Raw genomic sequence first — 6,000 nt, 5'->3', positions numbered from 1 at the left:
GGAGCTGGACCCGTGAGCCGAGTGACTATACTCGGGCTCAGGTTTTGGCACCGGCGGGTCACAAGTCCGGAGCGATCTAGAGCGACCTAGGTGGGAGCTGGACCCGTGAGCCAAGTGATTATACTCGAGCTCATGTTTTGGTGTCGGCAGGTCACAAGTCGAGAGCGATTTGGAGCGACCCGGGCGGGAATTGGACCCATGAGCCGAGTGACTATACTCGAGCTCAAGTTTCGGTGTCGGCAGGTCATAAGTTAGGAGCAATCTGGAGCAACCTGAGCGGGAGCTGGACCCGTGAGCCAAGTGACTATACTCGGGCTTAGGTTTTGCCGCCGACGGGTCGTAAGTCGGGAGCGATTTGGAGCGACCCGGGCATGAGCTGGACCTATGAGCCGAGCGACTATACTCATGCTCAGGTTTTGGCGCTGGCGGGTCGCAAGTCGAGAGCGATCTGGAGCGACCCGGGCTAAAGCTGGACCCATGAGCCGAGTGACTATACTCGGGCTCAGGTTTCGGTGTCGGAGGGTCGCAAGTCGGGAGCGATCTAGAGCGACCCAGGCGAGAGCTGGACCCATGAGCCGAGTGACTATACTTGGGCTCAAGTTTTAGCGCTAGCGGGTCACAAGTCAGGAGCGATCTGGAGCGACCCAGGTGGGAGCTAGACCTATGAGCCGAGCGACTATACTCGGGCTCAGGTTTTGGCACCGGTGGGTCACAAGTCGGGAGCAATCTAGAGTGACCTGGGTGGGAGCTGGACCCATGAGCCGAGTGACTATACTCGGGCTCAGGTTTCGGTGCCGACGGGTCGCAAGTCGGGAGCGATCTGGAATGACCTGGGCAGGAGCTGGACCTGTGGGCTGAGTGACTAAGCTCGAGCTCAGGTTTTGGTGCCAGCGGGTCGCAAGTCGGGAGCAATCTGGAGTGACTCGGGCAGGAGTTGGACCTATGAGCCGCAAGTCGGGGGTTCGATCTGGAGCGACTCAAGCGAAGATGGGGCAGACGTGGCGGCCGATCCTCGGGGGGCAGCATCATGGCAAGATGATAATGGCCAGTCGCTGGTCAGGGGACCAAGTTGTGTGGCTCGAGAGGAGATCGGTCCCGTTGGTCGAGTAGCTGATCTCGGGCTTAGGTCTACCGGCGGGAGACCCTTTGTCACGAGCGATGCTACTGCGCCACATGGCATGGCTGTGGCGACGCAGCTTCTGGCGGGAGACCCCTTGTTTACGAACGGTGCCATCGCGCCACATGGCGTTCTGACTAGGACGACACAGGTTCTAACTCGGGCCGATTGGGCCTCCTACGAGCTTGTGATGGGGGTGTCGGAGCCGCTCCTTGGACTTGCTCCATCCTTGGCCTCTTGCCGTCCATGCGCTTTCCCGCCACTAGAGCTTCGGCGGCGATGTACTAGTTGACGCGTTAGAGCATTTCAGAGATGGTTGTTGGCGGTTTCTCGATCAGCGACCAGAAGAACCTCAAAGGCTTTAAGCCCATCAAATTACTTGCATGATCAAAGAGGGGTGAGCGTTCGGGAATCCCCAGATTTCAGTGGCAAAACGTGCCACAAACTAAGAGAGCGACTCGTCTTCATGCTGAGATAATGCGAGCAAGGTGGCCATGGAAGGCCTGGGTCGCACGTTGGCAAGGAAATTCTGCTCGAACTCCCTGGCAAGCTGGTCAAAGGACAAGACTGAGGATTGGCGTAGCCGGCTGAACCACGCTCGTGCCGGTCCCCTGAAAGTGGTCAGGAACGCCCGACACATCAATGCATCGGAGGTGCCATAGAGGGCCATCTGAGCTCAAAACGCGATGACATGCTCCGCGAGATTGGAGCCACTGTTGTACGTCTCCAATACCGGCAACCTAAAGTTGAGGGGTACAGGCTTGTCCTATATTTCCTGAGTGAAAGGGGATCCGCCTGAGCCACATTCGCTGGACTCGCTTCGCGATTTCTGGAACTCGCACTGGAACTCGTCTAGGCGTTGGTTGACCCGAGACAGTTGGACCCTGAGCGAGTCGTCTGTTGAGTCAGACAATATGGTGTCAGGCTCGAAGTGGGATGGTGTGATTCGACAGGGTGTGGGTATGCTCTACTCGGGCGGTCCTCTAGGGTCCGTCATTTGCTCTTGGGCTTCTCCCATCCCGACCTGCTCCCTGTTCGGCCTTTGTCGACTCGGGTATGTCGGGGGAGCTGCTAGCTACATGATCTGGGGAATGAGTGGGATGAACATCTACATCATCTCTGTCATCACTTGTACTTGCTTGGTCAGGCTGAGGAATGCCTCGGGCGATATGGTCGAGGGTCCTGTGGTAAGTCTGGGGGGCGACAACCCCCGGTCGTTGAATAGGTGCTAGTAATGATCTAGCGTTGAGGTCGGGATCCCCTCGTCTTTAGGGGTGTGGAGGGATTGATCTCCGGGCCCGGTGGAGGGGTGACCGGTCAGTGGTTCTCCTTCGGGGAGAGCTCCTGCGAGATGCTCCTACGACATGGCCCTCCTTTTAGTGCCAAAATGTTGGTGAACAAATGTGCCGTGGCTAGTGAGTCAGCATGGCCTAGTCCTCAGGTCGATGTCAGGAGTTCTCTGTCGGTTGAGCTGGACGTCGAGGCAGGTCGGGCCTTCGCGATGGGGTGTTGGTCAGCGTTTCTCGGTTCGGGCGCCATTTGCGTCGAGCTGCGTCTCTCGGCTTCAGGGCTAGGGGCTAGGTGACAGCTCGCCCTTGTTCACTGGATGGCAATTCCTAGGTCGAGGCGCTCGTGACTTAGGGGTGGTTGCTTACCTACAAAAAAGGCCTTCGTCGGGTGATTCCCGACTTTGGCCCCTTCGACGAGCAAGTCATTTGCGGGTTGAAATTATTTTTCCTCTCCTCTAGTCGGATGCCGGCCAGGGGCTTTTATACTATCATACGAGGGTCAGGTGCACATGGGTTCAGCGTGGTCACTGATCCTCGAGGGATAGGATGGCACTTCTGACTGGTCGCTATCTCGGGATGTGTGGAGCGACGTTAGACGACACCACCCCGAGCTCTCTGGATGGGACATGTTGAATAGTGTTTGGGTACGGATTCTGACTTGGCGTGTGGCATCGACTGTGATGCAGACGGCTATGACATACCTCGTAAGCATCGGTTGTAACATGTCTTGGGTTCAAAATATGTCTTATCAGACATAATGTTTCTGGATAAGATTTATGATTTTAATGTTTTTGTTATTATCATTTGAGGAAAGATTTGAAGACTTGTGATCCCGTGACTTTTTGGTGATCTAGCAATGTCTTTTACCACCTATATAATTTATATATATATCGAAAATATGTAAGATTAAAATTAACTTATAAAAATCTAATTGATGTATTATTATTAATTTTAGTTTAACTAATGGTTTAAGTTTGATGCCCATCTATCTACTGTTTAGGCATAGTAGGGGACTCGAACAAAAAACAAAGAATAAATGAGTCATCATTTGTAATACAGGAAAAAATTGATGGATCAACAATATTAACTACTTTTTCTATCTCAGGAGTAAATCAAAAGTAGGAAATCTGAAATTTGACCATTCCCATGCAGCAAAGAGGATCAATTTGTTCTTCTTATACCTATTCCTCGGTGACTCATTAATCTCTTACAACTATGAACACGAGTCGCAGTGTGTTTGTTCTCATTGCATGCAGCAGCCTCAAGCTTTTTCTCTCCGTGTCAATAAGAACAAGAGGCTGTGTTTGTTAACTAATATATATATATATATATATATATATATATATATATATATATATATATATATATATATATTCTTTTTCAAAAAGAAATATATTATTACTTCACCTGTCTAATACGAAAGGGATTCCAACTCCACAACTTTTATGAGCAGGACAATATATTGCGAATACAGTTAAACTAATGTATTCCTTATCGTAGTGCATGCAATAAAATAGTCCAAGTAGATTGCAAATACTCTTTTTTCTCCAATTCTTTTCTTTTGTCTTTCGGTTTCTCTTCTCTTTTTTATTCTTTTTCCAATAAATTTATTTTTATTCACCTTAGATTAAAACAGAATAGATCAAAACATTTCTTGGATTGATTTTATATTTTATTATTATATTCATCATTGTTTTTATTATATTCATCATTGATTAATTAAAAAATCTTAATCACTTATCTATATACTAATTTTATGAAGATGCCTAATTTAATTTAAGACCAAAATCAGTACTACTAAGAGGGGAGGAGGTGAATTAATACTTTAATAAAAATTATGACGATTCAAAAACTTTGTTCCATAAAGTTCGTATCGAGTAAGAAATCAATTTATAGTTTAACGAAAAGCATAAAGTAAATACAAATCAAATTTATAGTGGTTCGATCGTCGTGACCCATGTCTATTCCCAATTCCTCTTCACTCGAGGCTATCGAATTTTATTACTGATTTTCTTTCAACGGGCAAAGATCAATTACCCTTGCAACTCTTTTCATTTTCATAGGGCTTAGGAGAGAACATTTACACCTCTCGCTTTTAGACATCACTCCTCTCTCAGAAACCTTCTATCTCTAGGAGGAAGAAACTTACAAACTTTAGAGAGATTACAATACTTTTTTATCAAGTATATTTTTCCCATTTTCTACTCTATTTCATGCTCTTCCAAGTAGAAATAACTGAGGTATTTATAGACCCCAAATGACTTCAAAAATAGAGCCAAGAAATATCTCATATTGGGTTTCCCGGGTCCTAGCGGTACCACCGCCTATAGCACTGACACTGGGTGGTACCATAGTCCAGACTGATAATACCACCGCTTGACACATTACACTGGGCGAACCATCACCCAGTCTGATGGTACCACCGCCTGACAGCTTGGAAAAATATGTTCTTGACTTTTCCAGCTCATAGGTGGTTCTACCTAACCTTGGGTCACCGAATGAGCCTTCTACTTGGCCCAAAATAGTCTCAACTCAAGCCCAATGGGCCCATAATTGAGTTTGTATGGTTATACCAAAAACTAATTCAATTATGATCTAACTATGACTAATTAAGATAATCGATTACAAGACTAGAATTTTATATTGTCCGACATATAATTAGTTCATTCGGTGCTTCATCCGATTCTTCGATGCATCGTCCTCTCCTTCGTCATATTACCAAATCGGCATATTGACCTCCCGTAACTTTTGATCTCCTTGGTGCAATGTCCGATCTTTTGGTTCGATGCCCGAACTCATGACACGAAGTCCTTTTGCTGGTATGTCGATCGATCCTTCGGTCGATATCCAATCTTTTGACATATTCACTCCAGCCCAATGTCCAATTCTTCCTACTTTAATCGATTTGCCTCTTTTGATCGAAGTTAGTCATGCATCACTCAAACCATAGATTAGATCGTAAACTCATCAATTGATTTCATCATCAAAATCTAAGATTCAACTATCTCCCCCCTTTTTGATGATGGAGTTTAAACGAAACTCTCTCTATCAACATGCCATAATTTCAATCATGGATTATATGCAATACATCATATCATTACTTACATCATAAGTTCAAGTATTGCATCTAAACCATCATACATAATAAAATTTTATTATACCATGCATGATCATTATAACTTTTTATTGTATGCCTCATCATAATATCATGAGTATTTCATTCATAAGTTCATATCATCATCATCATAACTTCTCTCCCTTTGTCATCAACAAAAAAGAGAAAAATGCAACTAGTAAAATTTTGAAATATCAAGCTACTAAGATAGCAAGTTTTGAATATGCAAGCTAGCAAATTTTTTAGATATAAAAATTAGTAAAATTTTTGCTTCTCTTGAGTTGTGAAAGATAGCATGTTTGCTTTTTTTTACAATGTTCAAACGGGCAAGTTTTTGAAAAAGAATGCAAAATAGTAAATAGTAAGTTTTACATCATTCTAGAATATGAAATGTAGCAAGTGTTAGGATCAAGAGCGCATTAAGAGGAGGGGGGGGGGGCTGGTGGGGTTTGTGAATTAGTGTAACAGTAAAATCACGT

Source organism: Musa acuminata, chromosome BXJ2-6 (assembly GCF_036884655.1).
Source record: "Musa acuminata AAA Group cultivar baxijiao chromosome BXJ2-6, Cavendish_Baxijiao_AAA, whole genome shotgun sequence".
In the NCBI taxonomy this organism is placed as follows: domain Eukaryota; kingdom Viridiplantae; phylum Streptophyta; class Magnoliopsida; order Zingiberales; family Musaceae; genus Musa; species Musa acuminata.
The sequence above is the reverse complement of the archived record's forward strand: the minus strand, read 5'-3'. Positions refer to the sequence as shown.